The sequence below is a fragment of the Triturus cristatus genome, chromosome 11 (assembly GCF_964204655.1).
Source record: "Triturus cristatus chromosome 11, aTriCri1.1, whole genome shotgun sequence".
NCBI classification, from domain to species: Eukaryota; Metazoa; Chordata; class Amphibia; order Caudata; family Salamandridae; genus Triturus; species Triturus cristatus.
The window spans coordinates 540879893-540898774 of record NC_140594.1 but is presented as its reverse complement, the minus strand read 5'-3'; positions in this window follow the sequence as shown (position 1 = coordinate 540898774).

Sequence of the window (18882 nt, the reverse complement as noted above, 5' to 3'; positions counted from 1 at the left end):
AGCAAACATCAAGGCTATGTTCACCAAGGAATCGCTGTACCACCGAACCCTTAAGAAAGTCTATTTATACATCTGGAAGCTTGCCAAAATGTTAGTGCTTGATGTCCTCCCTTTTGCTTTTATGGAATGAGAAAAACAGTTTCTTGAATTTGTGGAGACCCGCTGCCCAAATAGGAAGGTTTCATGTTGGACCTATTTTTCCACTATTCCTGTGCCCGCACTGCACATCACATACTACAATTGTCTGGCAAGGCTTTGAAGGTCAGTGCTGTTCACTCCATCCACCGCAGTATGGACATGTGGACCAGTTGTCAAGAAACAGACTACATGTACATCTCTGCTCATGGCATCTCCTTCAAGGGAGCGAAGTAATGGCAAGGTGCTGGTTTCACCACTGATGATGATCTTTGGGGGATGCTGTGGCATGATCACACACAGCTGCCAACATCATGCACAAAATGAAATACTAAAGTCTACAAATGACTTCAGAGGTCCCAGCACTGAATGCATTGCCCCTGACATTGGAAGTAATGCTGTCAAAGCCATGGTTGGTGCAGGATACTTCAGTGTCCTGTGTTTAGCCTATTGCATAAACCTACTTGTGCAAGAATTCCTCAAACAATACGTAGCCAGAGACCTACTGGTCACCTGTCAAAAAATTGTCATTCATTTTATAATTTCATACAGTGCCTGGAAGCAGCTCAGGATATATTCAACAAGCTAGTAGAGCCATCATACAGGAGGTGCTGAAAGGTTGTAACTCAAGCTACTTCCCACTATAACACCTGTTTGAGCAGTGCAAGTCTATCTATGTTTATGTAATTCTGAGATGGAGTGCATTTGCCAAAGCCATGACAATAGAGATGGTTAAGTGGGGGCTAGTGGAGTGTCTAATTCAAATGCTACTTCTTTTTGAGATGATGACACAGGAAATCAGGGAGGAGGAAAGAAATCTGAGCCAAGCTATTCTATTGTTGCACTGCTGCAGGACCATTTTGAGAAGGTGCAACAAATATTTATTAATGTCAATGAAATAGCAGCTGCTTTGTTGAAAAGCTTAATCTTTCACCAGAACACTAATTAAAGGCTGCAAAACAGATTGTCTCATTCTAAGACTACATCTATGCCGAGAGAATAGATCCACAATGCAATAATGCATTTCCCACTTTCATTCCCTTTATAGAATTAGATATCTCAATTCACAAGACATGGCTTGTCAGGAAAGTGGGTGATCTAGAAGAAGAATGACTCTAAATTTGAGGCCAGGACAGAACTGAAGTGCAGCCATCAATCTCCTGAGAAGGAGGTGCCGTTTGCTCCCAGCCAGAGCAACAATAAGTATCACTATCACTAGCTAGTACTAACCTGACAACAACAACAGCTTAACTGACAACCTCTGCAATGGATTGGTTTCATATGGCAGGACTTATGTTAAGTGCACGGGTGCAGGCATGCAATGGCAGCACCATTAACAATTTAAAAATTGGCCCAAGACTATCTGGATGACCCCGCAGAGATGTATCAGGATAAAGACCCATTGGCATGAGAAGAAAGAAAACTGACCAGAACTCATCTGGCAGGCAATCAAGTAGCTTTCATGGCTAGTAGCCACAGTGTCTTTGGAGCGTATGTTTACTGCAACGGAGGAAGTTGTCACGGTCATAAAGTCCAGCATCTTTTCTCAAACCCTGAAGAGATCGATGATGAAGTGAAAAAGAACTTCATACCAAAATGTTATCATGCGCCTGAGTATGCAATTGTGGATGAGGGCATTCAGTCTGACTTCACAACTCCAGAGGATCCCCTTGAATTTATGGACAACCATACTTTTCTTACTAAATACATAACACGACAGAATAGATGTGTTTGCTTTAAAAATGCATAGATATGCCCTTTCCACTTTACTTTAGCTATTGTAAATAAACTTAAATGCCCCTGTGTACATGACACAGATAGTCAATTCAAGAGGACACCACAATTTTAAGACGTGGCTGACTGAGTGGTGAAGTAGAAACATCCAACCTTTGGTTCAACCGTAGACTTTGAAACGAGCAATAGTGTCAGTCTCCAAAAGAAGCCTCCATTTTATTAAAAAAAAGACCAAGATGCCTCCCATCCTTATCCTTTATTTAATTAACATTCTGGGGTGCCAGTGAATATTTAAAAAACTGCAGTGCATTCATAAGAAAGGGAGACATAAGTAAATGGACACCACACTTGGAATAGGTAAATTGAACCAATTACTGCCAGATAATGATGGTTCATGTGATGGCTGAAAGGGCATGCTAAACTAAACTTGATGTGTAATTTTTGGGTGATCGCCACTATGTGCCACTAAGATAGCTACTTCACTTGATTGTTATTTTGTTAAATTAAGTCCATCATTACGTTCTTTTGAGACCCCTCAGTTTACCTAGACTAAATGAATATTCAATTTCTTATCAGTTTCTTTTTCAACACGTCGATCTCGTTTAGGATGAAATCCTAAAGTACCATTGACAGAAGCCAGAGGAAGGACCAATGCCTATGTTCTGCAATGGGAAACAAGACGACTGAAAGAGGCATCCCCATATGGACTGGAGAGAGGTGTGTTGATTACAAAAAAGAAGACTCGTGGCTCAAGTGGTAAACTCTAAACAGTTGTTGTGGTTGGGCCATGTCACACAATTGACAGAGATAAAAGTTTTCATTGTTTGAGTAATCACTAATCAGCTGGGTACATGCTGCTGGCTGTTTGTCTGGTTGTGGGGCCTCTGGGTAAAATACAAGATTGACTCTTAGTTCACGGTACACCACTATGCCAGTCTATGCTCCACCATCTGTTTAAATTTGGTAACAAAACTGTCATTTTCCTTCCTCAACAGGTGTGAAGTCTCATGCTGCTTATAGAACTAATGAATGTTGCATTTGTCTCTCTCTCACATTTCCCTAATTTCCCTTACCCATCTACTCATGAAAACCCTAACCCTCTTCCTTCAGGTTTTGCAATCTGTTGTGATGTTAATTTCTATTATTATCACGGGAGAGGATGTAGCCTTACAGCTAGAGTGGTCGACCTCGAAGCTGGAGAACCAGGTTCTAGTCTCTGCAACGACGCTCAACATCCTGTGATTCTGGGCAAATCACCTAATCTCCCCTTGCCTAACAAAAATGAATGTGTCCTTCTGTCACAAGACTGGTGCTCTCGTAAAGAGCTCTGATACCTGATATCTTTGGATCTAGCTCAGGCTATAAAGAACCTAAAAAAAACAACTCTCACACCTGGTGGGGCAGATGTGGTTAAAGCTACACACATTGTTACTGGAGGAGGAGGGTACCACAAATTGTAAGTTTGTCCATGACAACCTTCCTACACCCTCCCAGGTGCGAAAGGAAATCATAGTGCTGAGAATAAATTACAACGATAGCTGTGAAAGGCTAGGTAGTGTAGACTGCACTTAATTAAAAAAAAATCCATACCCCATGGATTTTACTGCAGTAACCTTCTCCTGAGACTCAAGGGTTTCATTATAGTTACTTAAGTAAGTAACTATACTCTACGTAGCAGACTGCTATTTTATCAGGGTGGTCTCTGTGTTACATTTTCCAACTATTTTTAATTTCAGTCTTGCTGTCTCTGATGTGGAGTGAGAATAATATGCCTGGTTCACCTTCCCTGTTAGCAACAGGCCACCACCAACATTTAGAAGGCCTTTAGGGAAACCCAGCTTAATGTATTGGACATGTAGGGGGAAGGAACAGACATCACTTTTTCTAGTCAAAAAAATAAGTTCTAAGGATGGGAAGGAGGATTGGTTGTTTATTTGCCTCTGTAATGGCAGACACCATTAGTGGTCAATAGTTAGAGAAGAATAGGGAAGGGCAGTAAGTATAAAACTATTACTGGTGGGTCATATGGTCATGGTCAATTTTTCAACACCGAATGCAGAGGGGTGGACTGTAGGGGTTAGGCGAGTAAACGTAATGTGCAAGGGAGCACAGGTAGTTGAAATACTTAACCCGTTCGCTGCGTTCGCCGGCCAAAGGCTGTCGCGAGCACTACCTCCGTAGTGGTGCGCACGTCCGTTGGCTGACGCGGCCCCGCCAGCGCACGGAAACGCCCGCACCACGGCAGATTTTACGCCGCGGTTAAAGGGTTAAGAAAGGACAAATTAGATGGCAAGTTGGACATCGGCTTTGTGATGGGGTGCTAGGCTCAGCCTTTGTCTTCACTATGTCAGTGGTGCTTCACGTTTCATTGAAAGTGATCATACACTAGGCAGTAATACCTAGTAGTAAATGGGAAAAAAAGACATTGAATGGAAAACCAAAAATCACACCTTTTTATTAACATGAAAAGGAAAGTCCCACCCGCACCTCCCACAATAGGCCCACCCTCTCTTTCTACACCCTAAAAGCCTTGTCCCCAATTGTCCATTTAACACACTACTCCCACTGCAGGCCCACTCCTCCCTGAAAATGTACCCCCAAGGCATCCAGCCTCCTTAAAATGTCCTACTGGTTTACTTGGAGTTAGCATTGGTCCTCTCTCACGTCTTCCTGTCCTTTAAGGAGTTGCTGGAGGAGGGCATCTGTGGCTGGAGGGTGGCAGTTTGAGATCTTGACTGTCAGTGTGGTAGCAATGGTGCTGCTGCTAGCTTCCCTCTTAAAGGGCTTAAAGGCAGTGGTAGTGGCCTCCTCCTCAGCGTATCCCCATGACCACAAGCTAGGAGTACTCCACCACAGTGGTATATGTTTTCAGTTTGAACCTAGGCAGTGTGCACGAGCTGTCTGTAAGACCTGGTGTATTCAGTAAAAGGACATTGATCCCGCTAGCTGCTTACCATAGGTTGACTCCAGCGTCACTTTCCTTTTCCTGCATCCTCATTGGTTCACGCACCCGATACCTCACTTCCGTTGGAGGCAGCGGAGCACTGGCCAAGTACAGTTTCTTTCCTCTTTCTTTCTTTGTTTGGTATTTTGCGATAACTGTGTTTTTTTTAATGTTGCTTGCCCGTCATTACTTATTCTTTTTCTTTGAATTGAACACCCTGTTTGCGATGCTGTACACATTCATGATGCAAGCATGTTAGCGATGGTCTTGTATTCCGCCCCCTGTGTACATGTCTATTTAGGTCGATCCTAGCGGCAGCGCAAATGCACTGCTCGCTCTGCGAAACTGCTGTAGTATAGTATGGGAGAGAAGCCCACTCTCCTCCCATATTTCTAATTGGCTTGTGACATTGTATTTCGTAAATGGTGCCTTCAAATCCATTAATAGGCTTGTTAGTCTCTCCTTAGTACAGCCTTGTCTTCATTTGTACCCTCTTATGGCGACTGGCCCCTTTACTTTGGTTGTTTCACGGGACCTGTTATTTAGTCTGTAAGCACTATTTACTTTATTGAGTTTCTCTTACTGCAGGTTGGACTAGTGCTGCTTCAGCTGAAACTGCTTGTGTATTTTTAAGCAGCATGGCCGTCCCCGTAACACGAGCGCCTGCTTTCAATCACTTTAACCTGCCATTATCTTGTGTCTGTTTCAACCCCCCCCCCCAAGTAACATTGATTTAGAAATGATTAGCAAATTAAGTCATGTGAATTCCAGGTAGCACATAATCCTGTGCTAATGGGCTGAAGCTGACAACCGCACATCTGTGTTACATGCCATCTGTACTAAAGCCACGTGACGGGTTGGTTTTAAAAGCCTGTTTTATTAACAACACCACCACCACCACCAAAACCACTACCACTAATACCACCACCAATACCACCACCACTAATACCATTCCCACCACCAATACCACCACCAATGCCACCCCCACTAATACCACCACCATCACCACCAATACCAATACCACCACCAATGCCACCACCACCAATCCCACCTCCACCAATACCACCTCCACCAATACCACCTCCACCAATACCATCACCCCAATACCACCACCCCAAATACCGCCACCACCACTAATGCCACCACTACCACTTAAACCAGTACCACCATCACCACCAATACCACCACCAATACCACCATCAATACCACCAATACCAGTACCACCAATACCAGTACCACCACCAATACCAATTCCACTAAAAATGCCACCACCAATAATACCCCACCACCAAAGCTACCACCAATGCCACCACCACCAATACCACCACAACCAATACCAGTACCACTGCGAATACCAGCACAACGACCAATACCAGTACCACGACCACCAATACCACCAATGCCACCACCAGCACCAACAATACCACCACCAGCACCAACACCAACAATACCACCACCACCAATACCACCACCTCAGCGCCTCTTGCTCACTAATAACAGCAGGGGAATTGGGCGAGGCTGGAGCTGCAGCCAAGATCGTCCCTCCATGCCTGCCATAAAGCACAGCCAATCCTGCGCCAGGAGGTGAAGCCAGGGCCCTACTACAGCTGGTGTGTTTTTATTAGGCCAAAGATAGCAATGACATTACACAATGCCACACTGCACACTTCAATCACGGAGAGAGCAGGGAATAGCACCCCCCCCAGCTCTTCTTCCTGAGCCTTGACAGTGTTATCACAGAGCGAAAGGTGTTGGAGCACTTTGTTAGTATTTATAGCTCGGCTCATATATAACTCTCACTTCACACTTTGTGTCTGTGTAATTTACAACTCATACACATCTTCATCACTAGACTATTTATCACTACTTTGAAGACGTCGCAGGCCGGTCTCTTCATCTGATATTTACCCTCTAACAAGCAGTCGAGAAGGCACTTTATTGCAATGCAATAGATCTGGCATTTGTGAGAGATTAAGCTATTAGTATTGTAAATTACATTGCCTTTTATTTATGTATTAAAACCCAAAACATAAATAAAAGGCATTGGCATTTCCAATGCCAATAGCTCAAACTCACGTGAATGAGAGACCTATTGCATTGCAAATGCTTGTTGTAAAAGTCAACACCCCTATCCTTTCTCCAATTTCAGGAATTACTGTAACTTATTTTCAACTGAGCCCCCTCTCTAAAAAGTCACTCTGTTCCCTTCCGCCATTTCAGATTATTTCACATGCTGTGACTTGTAGTCTGGTTTTATGATGGAACAGGACTACATATTCCAGAAGACAAAGAAAAATGCTGGAATCCGCGATCTACTCACACATGGACCTGTGAAACATAGGAACTCTGCCAGCGCCTAAACAGAAACATCACCGAAGACAGCTCGTGTTGAAGCACTAGAATCGTTTATGAAAGGATGCTGGGTTCACCTAGAGGTGGAGTCCATGAAGCTGGGCTTTAGAAGTTACCAGGCAGGTGTGTGTGTGTGTGTGTGTGTGTGTGTGAGTGTGTGTGTGTGTGTGTTTGTTTGTTTGTTGCAATTTTATATAGCATGAACACTGCCCCAAAAGCAAAGGAGTGCTCTACATGAGAACCAGTTCACATTTCAGAAGTTCAGATTCATTTTATTCTAAGCAGAGGAGATTAAGGGACAGATGTATGACGATTTGTAGCATGCGCAAAAGAGTCTTAGACCTGTTTGCGCACGCTAAAAACCATGGGCCCATGTACAAACAGTATTTTGCGAGTCGCAAATAAATTGTGACTCACAAAATACTGTTTTGCGACTCGGAATTCACTTCCAAATAGCTACTCCATAGCCAGGTACTTATGTTTTGTGACCGCAATTGCATTCACAAAACACTCCCAAATTACCACCTACTTCAAGTAGGTGGTAATGCATTCACAAATGGGAAGGGGTCCCCATGAGACCCCTTTCCCTTTGCAAATGTATGCAAAATTATTATTTTAAGGGAAGGCAGTGGTCCCAGGGACAACTGCCTGCCCTTAAAAAATTATAGAAAAACTTCTTTTTTTTTTTTAAATGCATCCCGTTTTCCTTTAAGGAAAACGGGCTACATTAAAAAAAAAACTGCTTTATTTAAAAGCAGTCCCAGACATGGTGGTCTGCTGAGCCCAGCAGGCCACCATCCCTGGGAGGGCCAGCCATTCCAATGGGGTCGCAAAATGCGAGTGGCCCATTAACCCCTTCGCTGCTGCGGACATTCCGCTGCAGCGCTGGGGGGGGCAGGGGGGCAGCGCGGCGGGCCTGTGCTCATGACGGAGCCGCTCCGTCATGAGCCACAGTTGAGCTGTGCTCATGACGGAACGGTTCCGTCATGACTCCGCCCATTTGCGTTGTCGCCCCGCACAGGCGGGGAAACAGCGCCGCGCAGGCGGAGCGGCCGCCGACAGGATTGTCATGACGGAACCGTTCCGTCATGAGCACACGGCAACCGTGGCTCATGACGGAACGGTTCCGTCATGAGCAGGGAAGGGGTTAATATTCATGAGCCTCACATTTTGCGGCCCCATTGGTAATCGCAAATATTATCCAATACACTGTTGTACATGCCAAATAGTGAGTCACAAATTGTGAGTTGCAAAAGCGACGTAATTTGCGAGTTGCTATTTGTTAAGTCGTACATCTGGCCCAGAGTGATTTGCACAGAACCAATGCTGGGACTCAAACTTGGTTTCACAGATCCAAAGTTGGCAGCTCTGGTTGCTCGGCCACATCCATAGTTCTCAATTTATTTGTGAAAGTTATACGCAAGTGGGATGATAATGTATGAGAAAATATAGGGAGCACATGCGCTATATAAAATGGCTTTGTGAAGTAAAAAAAACTGCTGCAACAAAATACTGAAAGTTTCACCTGGTGTCTTGCTTGGGAATGCTTGCAAGGGTTTGTTTTTAAACTGGACTTAGGGACACAGTTCAGCACCTTTTCACCACTGATGCTGGAACACTTTCAGCATGAGGATGCTGACATCAATACTGCATCACTGAAGTCATAGGGATTGTGAAAAACCCTATCTTCAATTAAAGAGTAACAGGTGTATTCAGTAGGGACGGGGTAAGGGTGTAGTTTGTAGCTGGTAGAGTACTTTGGTACTTTGATAGTGTGCTACCTCACAATGGTAAATAATAAATGACTAAAGCATTGTGAGGTAGCACACTATCATTTACAGACAGCACATTTTCTATTGAAATGGCCACAAACATTTCACAGACATGCAGTCTTACTGATAAAATTATGTAACACACAAATAATAATGTGGGGAAATCGAGTTTCAGTGAAAATGTATTATTTACACATCACCAAGTAAATGTGTCTTGATATGTTTTGATCCTATTAAAATCTATATTTCCATCACTCCTCAGAATTTTAACAAAATGGGTTTTAATTGTGCTTTCCTGAATGCTCATATATTCTGAAATGTGTGTACAGTTCATTTACAGGTATTTAATTTTGTGTGTGTGACAATAAAATGATATCTTACACCCTTTCCTTTCACACTCTTTACCACAGCAAGACTGTCACAGTTAATTTTAAAAACTCCTCTCACTTTGCAATCAGAGAAAGAAAAGTGTACACAAATATCCAAGATATAAGAATAGGCAGCAATTTGTCAGAAGACATAGCCTGATATTTGACCTCTATCTTTGAAGCAGAAAAATGTGACAAGATAAATAGAAAATGTAAAGGCATCTCTATTTGGTGCTCTTTCTCAACCCACCAGAAATCAGCTGACAACCCATAGAGAAATGCTGCTATAGCCTATAAAGTGCACACTATCACTTACAGGTCATGTACCAGGTAACAAAGTCTTTATTGAAACTGTAAGAGTCTTGGCAAAGAGGTTCCAGATTTGAGGTGCAACCCAAGACTGCAGGCCTTCAGGGGAGTGACAGGGACACAAACCTTTGTGAACCTTAGGCAGAGTATATATAGTTGGAGTATGCAGTTTCTTCATATTTAAGATGTCAAATTCCATCTGCCAGATCTGTCCATATTTTTTAATCCATTGAGTGAGTGCTAGAATGTTCTACGGTAAGGGTCAGATGTGTGACAGCTTTTTAGAAAATGTGCAAATGTGTAATTAAGGTGTGAAAATTATTTTTGAATATTAATGATTTTAATGATGCATAGAGTCGAAACCTATGAACTTATAAATTTCAACTTGAAATAGATTTGCTAAATCACTCGATAGTGCATTTTATACTGTTAAGAATGTAGCCCCATCTTTGAACGAAACATAATTTCTTAGAATGTTAATGCAGTACTGGTGTTTTTTTGCTCATCATGCTCCTGCTTATTACTCCTCCCAATCAGTATCCCGCAGAAAGTCACTTCTCCCATCGTTTCTGTGGACCACCAAGTGAATGACATCAAAGGTGTGAGAAAGGGCCACTGTATTAGGAAGTGTGCAATGAAGCTTCCATCGCGTACCCAAAGTATCATTTTCAATGACTTCTGTTGGAAGTTCTGCTGTAAGCATACTAATTCTAGGTCACATTTTTGGAGAAATGTTTCATTTTGTGTTGTACATCTCCTGAGTGCAGTTGCTAAGGGAGAAGGTGAAACATTTCTTCTACCTTAAGAAATGGGTTACTGCTAAAGATGTAAAGCATTACATTGTTGTTTTTGATTTGCCAAGCAACCTTAACCATGGTAATGCCATGCTGAATTTGCCAAATGTATGAATAGTTTAGGAGAAATGTGTGTTGACTCTCCTGGATCTTGAGACACAGTTGGCTTTTTGGGGATTTTATATTTGGCTTTTTCCTAATGGGCTTTTTAGTTTGTTGGGTTCTTTGAGAAATGTGTTCCTGGTGTAGGGCTTGCCGAGACTTTGTCCATTTGTTCTTAGATTTTTTATTGGGATGCTGTCAGTACTCTTTATGAGTTTGACTTCTGGGAATTTTGAATTGATTTGCTTAACTAGAGGTTTTTACTACCCTCATGATTTTGTATTTCTGTATTTGGGCCTTCATGGAGAATCACATATTTTTCTCTGTGCCGCATTTATTAACAATTCTGTAAGAAACCCCTTTAGTGCCTTATTTCTGATCTAGAACTCATTTATTAATGCTCCCATATTTACTCAGATTTAACTGTGCTAAATTGTGAGATTTTGTGATGAGTAGTGTAGTCTCTTACCACAAGATCAATGGGATATTTGGAGCTGAAACTGAATAGGTAAAATACTGGATGTCCAAATATTAGGGTTCAGATGATTATTGAGGTTCAGCTCCCACACATAAATGAGTCACAGGGCTATTTCTTACAGTCTGTAGCATTACTCATTACTCAGTTGTCAGATGTCTCATCATTATATATGGAATAAAATCCCCCTGCCATACATTGTATGGATATTGCATGCAACAAGGAGGTCTATAATCATATAGATGAATGAGGATGAACGCTGAGTTCCTTAGTAAGGTTACAAGACTCTGAGGTGACCTGCTATATCTTTTTATTGTACAGCAGATGGTATTTTATACCTTATAATACCTAGTCACAACATCTCTGATCCTTCAAACTGCTTCAGTGCTTGGAGTCTTGCTCTTTGAGGCATGAAAAATAAAAGCAGAACCTGTCCTCACCAAAACATGGTTGGCAGTTTTTGCCAAAAGATTTTTGAATCAGTTTTATGTAAGTCAGATTTTTAAAATGCTGCTTTGGACCATGGAGAGATTCTATTGTTTGTGCAATTGCCTAAAGTGTGGAAAATATAAAAATATTGACATAAATATCTCCTTTCTGCTTTTCATTTCAGAAAAAACATATCAGAAGAAAGGAAAGCCAGTTCTCTTCTCCTTGTTAAACTGCTGTTACAATTATACTCTGTGACCTGCCATGCAGCCTTGCTGCTGGCTCTGGCAACAGGCACTGTGGCATCAGAACTCAACTGTAATAACGTATTACAGTTGAGCAGCTATCTAATATCTTTATTACAGGCAACTAGATGTGTCACAAGTTGCCTGTAATAAGGAAATTAGAGCTGGGCTTTTATACATTTATACAGGTATTAGATGGTACAATGTATAATAGTCTGATTTATGTTGAATGACTATCCCTCCCCATGGGCTTCTGGTTTTATAGTAGCAATGGATTGCACTTCAGATAATTAAGTGCCTTACATTCCTCTTTTGAGATACGTGTTGTAGTGATTGCTTTTCAGTTCTTGTCTGCATGAGTGATGTCTGTGTTGAGAATGTGTGAAGTGTGTGAAATGTTTAGTGTGTTTTCCACATTGGTTTGTTGGGGAAAGCAGACTCCAGTATAGTCTGGGAAAGAGTCACCATGCTCCTTGTGGGGTGTAACCTGGATCTAGGCCTGGTCCTACCAGTTTGCCTTACCTGTCACTTGTTACTTTATATGGGATTGATGTTAATAAACTTATTTATTACCTACTACTGTGTGCATAGCCTCATTTTAACAATCTTAACAGATATTGTACAGTTTCTTAAGGACCAATTTTAGAAAGTTAACAATTCCATGCGGTGTAGAGTGTGGAGGTAAGTTAAAGCTGAAGGGGGACATAGTCCTGTTAAGTCTGTAATACCTATACAAATGGTGATTCTTAAAATGTAGTCCAATCTCATTTTCCTGAAAAGCAGCACAAAATCCCACCTTACTGCACATCCCCAGCACCCTCTGAAAAGGGAAATTGGTAATTCAAAGAACAAGACAGCCTCCTTCCGTTCCAGAACTTTAGTTGGTTCATTGTTGTCTAATATGTTATACAAAGCAAAAAAATGTTCTATATTTCCTACTATATTATGTACATAACTCTTTACTGAAGTTCTTAGTTCCAACCTGGAATTATTACTTCCAGATCTATCTTTACTCACATTACTGGACACTTCTCCAAAGGTGCAAGAGGTGAGGAGTTGAATCAGGAAAACAATACCAAAAATTGAAATATAAAAGTATCAACAATGCCTACAGACTGGATTGGGTCTCTGGCGATGTCCTAGGGTACATACATCCTTAAGGTTATAGTGGCTAAATATGTGCTGAGAGGGATATTATTTCCCGGTGTCCCAAGTGCAGCTTTAAGATATTCCAGAAAAATAGGTGACACCAACATCCAGGTGGTAACATGCTGCTGACCTTTATATCTCAGACCTTCTTTTCTCTATTGTCTTTTATCCACGTTTTTGAGGTATTTGGGTCCTCAACTGAAGACATTAAGCTTAACTCCAAAATGTTAGTCATCTATTCAAGAGAATCAACTGCCCCAGTGTGCATTGGCAGCTTGTAATTAGTCAAAGGAATATGTGTCTCTGTAAGCATTGCACTACTCATGAAGGTTGAACCAGTTGTTAGTCCTCACACACATACACAATACTGGTAATAAGGGGTATCTAAAGCATTTTTGTGGCTCACAGTGGGCTAATGGTGATGCTGTTATGCGAGCACATTTTGGAGCCTACACAAAGCCATGCTCATTGCATAAACCACTTAATCACTTTATGTGACCATGGTGTCCATGCCCCATGATGGAACATATATATGAGTGCTTCAGTAGTTGTTTGATGGTGGTAAGTAGACAGGCCGCAAACAGGGGGTCACTATTTGTGCATTAGCTGCTTGTAGCTAGTCTCTGATTTTTCAGGAGACCTATGTACTGATTGTGCAAGAAGCAGATTCTCCAGTTTTGGTGGTTGCAAAATGACCTGCCCAATTAATATAAATTAGGAAATGTCGCAAATTAAAAATAACATCAACATCAGACCACCATCCCTGTGTTTGCATTCACAAACAGGAATTTCTTCTTAAGCAGCACGTTTCCTAAAGGAATGGTGCTACTTTAAAAAGAAATTCCAGTAAGAGAATGTTTTACAGGGAGAAGTCTCCTGCACCACTGCCTGCTCATCAAAAGACCATCCAACACAATTTCTAAAGGGGAAGCTGTCCAATGGGGATAGCATCCCCTTGGTAATCTGTTACCACCATATTACAGAGGAGTCTATAATATTTCCCTAGCAGACAGCTTACCACAAGACCTGACTGATAGAGCAGGGCTCTATGCCTAGCATACTGAGAAATTTGATATGTTACTGAGCACTTTTTAAGGAATTTGAAAATGTAAATGCAAACAAGAAATATTTCACTATACTATTTAACATTATACGAAAGAACATTTACGGGGATAAAGACCATAAGTGGAATATAATAAATTGGAGGGATTACTTGTCCATGTGGCCCGGAGTAGTGATTAGTTATCATTAAACACATGTTGACCTAATACTTAAAAACTAAAGCAAGGAAAATACTGTAATTTATGTATGTTTGGTTTTTTAACCCTCAAATGCATTTTGTATTTTGGTAATACTTCTTTGAGTGGTGGCCACAATTGTGATTGCAAACCACTGCCAAATTTCACAGTGATTCACAATTAGAAGGAGATGCCCTTTTCATGCCCCCTTTTAATTGTGACTTGGAATTAGTCGTAAGACCATTTTGGATTAGGAAAGAACAAATTGCAAAATCGGCTTAGTAAATTGTAAAATCTGATGTTGCGGTCGTACAACCGTGAATTTGACCAGGTTTTGTGACCGCTAAATAGTTTTAGTACATCTTCCCATAAATTGCTTCTCATTACAAAAGGCACGACATGCAGAAGATAGTCCTAACCTTTCCGAACATTGGCAACGATATGACCACACACCAGAAGTATCAGTTGTGAATGCACACTTTGATCCACCATTAAACATGGATTATCAAAGTATCATCCTGTAGTCAAGGAAAGCAAGTACCTGGTATGCCAACGTATGTTATTTACTTACAAAAGATGGGGATGGTTGTGAATCCAGAGGAGTTATGATTTAAGTTATAAAAAACAGCAGCATTACAGGCAAATTTGAGGTCAGAAACTTCAAGAAGAAGACAAGACGTCAATCCTTCTCCGGCTATGCCTCACTGGTATGGAACTCCAATCCAGGGCAAGGATACTTCGAGAAGTTCTAGAAGAAGCTGAACACACAACTCTTTGAAAAGATCATTTCATTGTAGCTACCAGGTAATTATCCCAACTCAAGAGAATCCACACACTTGCTCCTGCTCTTTCTCTGCAACTCTAGTCCCTTTCCTAGTGTGCCCCAAGTCACTTCTCTGAAACTCAATACCCCAATCTGTTGTGGAGCCGCACATTTGACTCCCCGTGATGTGCTCTATTCTCTTTTTTAGACCCCTCATTTCCCCAGTGCTTAACATTTCGCACAATATAAACCTCTGACACACATATGTGGACCTGCGGATGAAGAGCAAGTCATGGGGGACTCCTAACAAAATAACTTCACCACTTCCATTTTGCACTTATCACTATATAAAAGATTTGAAGTCTGCCCCCTTGTAACACAACTCCTAAGGTCTTTCCCTACTGCTTTTCGTCCAGGTTAATTAAGAAACTCTATTGCAGTCAATCCCCCTTTAGTGGTTTAAATAATATATGCATAGGTTTTTGCTTCCCTCCCCATCCCTTTCACTTTTCCTCCTGGTCTTTCCAGATTGCTGTGCACTTGCTCTCAATGATAGCATAAAGTAGGCATGGTGCTAGGCAGATGCAATTAGACTGAGTACTTGCTGAGCATGGCAAGCATTTGTTTTTGGTTTGGGTTCCAATCAAACTGCACTGCCGTTTCAGAAACTGAATGTATCAAATCAATTAAGTTCTCCAATTTATCTTCATTTTAACTCCATGCTAGCTCCAATACTCTTTGTCCATATTTCTTTTTGTCCATATTTTCTTCAATTCATTTTATTCATTCCATAACCATGCCAAGCTTTTTGCATAAACGGGAAGGACACCAAAAAATTTCACATATTACGTCTTTAGTTTAAAATGACCCAATGCATTTCGGAAAGCCATCTTCCCTTCGTCAGGGTTATCTACAATGCAAAATTAAACAAATTCATAGAGATTGCCATCAGCATGAATGATACATTCAAACATCAACCGTATACCTGAATTCATATTACTAGACTCCCTATATATTGAACTCATAGATGCTGCATACACTCCTCATGATGCTAACCTGATACATTTATCATTGTTTATTTAACCAGGGCTTTTAATTGTACACCCAAATCCTTGGTGGGCTCATGAGTATCTCCCATTGCGACCTCCCATATCCTGATATTATCCTCCCCACTTTCGCCCGTGTCCTTATATAACTTCTCCTAGCAGTGGGCTTACCGTGACATGCCTGCTATCTTCAACATTAAAGACCCAAATTCACGTCTATCCTAGCACATTTTCAAAGCTGAAGTGCGTTGCAGGTCCTTACATTTCCTGCTCCATGACGTGCCACAGCACGAACTGGATACGCGGTTAGTAATCTACGCTGTGATTGGATGCCCCTCCCCTTCCCCACAGGTGATCTGACTCATGCACGTCTCTCTTTGCGTTCAAAAACGGACTAAAACTGTTATACATTATGTGTCTGTCCCACTATCAGTCCATAGCACTACATTTCCCACAATACATCTCCAACTGTTTTCCTCATGCCCCGACTCTGATAATCAAAAAATAACAACATAATCTGTGCATTAAACAACTTGCGGTTCACTGCAAGAATAATAAATGAGTTCAAATTATATCATGATTAATTGCATCCATTCTCAACAAATTTACTGACACAAAACTCTATGTCTCTCATAATAAAATGCTGATGGCAGTCTTTGATGTCCAAAGAACTCTACTCCTTTACTGTAAGATGTGATTTACATGGCCATCTAAATTCATATTTATCGTACAAGTTTTGTTCTGAAGCTGTTCTTTCTCCATGTTTGTTCAAGGGTGCAAGTTCACCGAGATAGGCGAAAACATCATTCAATGCAAGCAAATGGGTGGTGAAATGCACACCTGTGTACTCCTTGCTTCTCGTGCTTGACCACTTCAGACCTATAGAGGCGTGCATGTTTCCTCCGCGCTTCGCCCCACTGCGCTGCGGTATCAATGAACACGATTAAACCAGTTTGGGTTCCAATCAAACTGCAGTGCTGTTTCAGAAAATGAATGTATCAAATCAATTAAGTTCTCCAGTTTATCTTCATTTTAACTCCATGCTTACTCCATTAACCTTTGTCCATATTTCTTTTCTTCCTTATTGTCTTCAATTCATTTAATTGATTCCATAACCAAGCCAAGCTTTTCGCATAAACGGGAAGGACACCAAATAATTCCACATGTTACGTCTTTATTTTAAAATAACCCAATTCATTTCGGGAAGTCATCTTCCCTTCGTCAGGGGTATCTACAATGCAAAATTAAACAAATTCTTAGAGATTGCCATCAGCATGAAGGATGCATTCAAACATCAACCGTATACAGTGGATGCCCCTGACGAAGGGAAGATGGCTTCCTGAAATGCATTGGGTCAATTTAAAATAAAGAAGAACATGTGGAATTATTTGGTCTCCTTCCCGTTTATGCGAAAAGCTTGGCATGGTTATGGAATGAATTGAAGAAAATATGAAAGATAAGAAATATGGTGAAAGATCAATGGAGTAAGCATGGAGTTAAAATTAAGATAAATTGGAGAACTTAATTGATTTGATACAGTCAGTTTCTGAAATGGCAGTGCAGTTTGATTGGAACCCAAACCAGTTTCGTCGTGTTTGTTGATACTGCAGAGCAGTGGGGCAGAGCGCGGAACAAACATGCACTCTTCTATAGGTCTGAAGTGGTCAAGCACGATCAGCAAGGAGAACACAGGTGTGCATTTCACCATCCATTTGTTTACAAGCATTTGTTTCTACCACAGGTTAGTAAAGAGGACTGGAGACTTTGGATACAGTAGAACCAGATGCCAAAGCACAGCCAGCCTTCTAAAGCCAACCTCTGGTCTTCGGAACAAATATTTAGTTTTTATCCATCATCACTTTTTTTGGTCCTACCCTCCTCCCACCCCCACTGTTCTCCTTGCTTATTGCTTATATGAACTATTGTCAGGTTTCTGGGTTACTGCTTTATGGAGAAGCTTTGTGGAGAATCTTTTGCTGTACAGATAAACGGTAAATGAAGCTATACCGCTCTCAATACCATGGATGTTTTGTACCAAATGTTTATTTTGTAACAATTTTCTGCTATTTGTCTTGTATTTACCCTTGTATGGGTCGTACCTTAAACTGCACTGTATCCATCCTTGCAATATATGATAAAATCAATAAAAAGAATTAAAAAAAAGAAAACAGTGAATGAAGCTTCAACTTGAGTACTGGTGCTTCTGGGATATAACATTGGCAATGAATTTTTTTACATCCTGAGACGGTTCGGGTTTTACCATTGCTCCATCCTCAGTAGGAGATTATCCTGTGTGGGGCATTATATGTGCACTCTCCACAGGTCTATGGGAAAACAGTGGCTCAGAAGAGGCTGTGAAAGGTATATTTTTCACTGTGGTGTGAGGTGCCATTGCTTCTAGAGAAGACAGCATGTTCCTGCTACTGTGGTGTCTCCATACCACCAGTCCATTGGAGCTGCATTTATTCCCTCGCATTGTATCCTCTGTGTTCATTAGGTCTGTGGTGTCTTCTGGTCTGGAAATGATTTGAGCTAGATTTATTCCTCAGACTGCAGTGGACCAAGGAACAATGGTGGCTGTTGAACCCTGAAAGTAATGGAGTGTAAAACCTGTTGCATACACTTAATCTCTGGCTCAACTCTAAAGGGTTTGTTGTCACACCCACATGTTACACAAGTGATCCTAGTCCAATGCACCATCTCTGAATGAGAAAGACAGGTTTTTGTAACCCCATAAACCCCACCCAATATATAAATGAGATGGTGTCAATGTTTTTGGGTTACTAACAGGGAACAGTGATAATTCAAACAACCGTTCATTAAAGATTTAAACACTAAAGATCACTAGAAACAGAATATATTTTTCAACATATTTATTTTAAAACAGATATTTTGAAATGCTGGGATCTAGTGCCTATAAAATTGGTAACATCACAGAAGATAATAAAAAGCATCTAAACTTTTCAGTCATAGGGAAAACAGAGAAAGATCATAGCATCACAATTTATAGCCCTTAGTCCATCACTG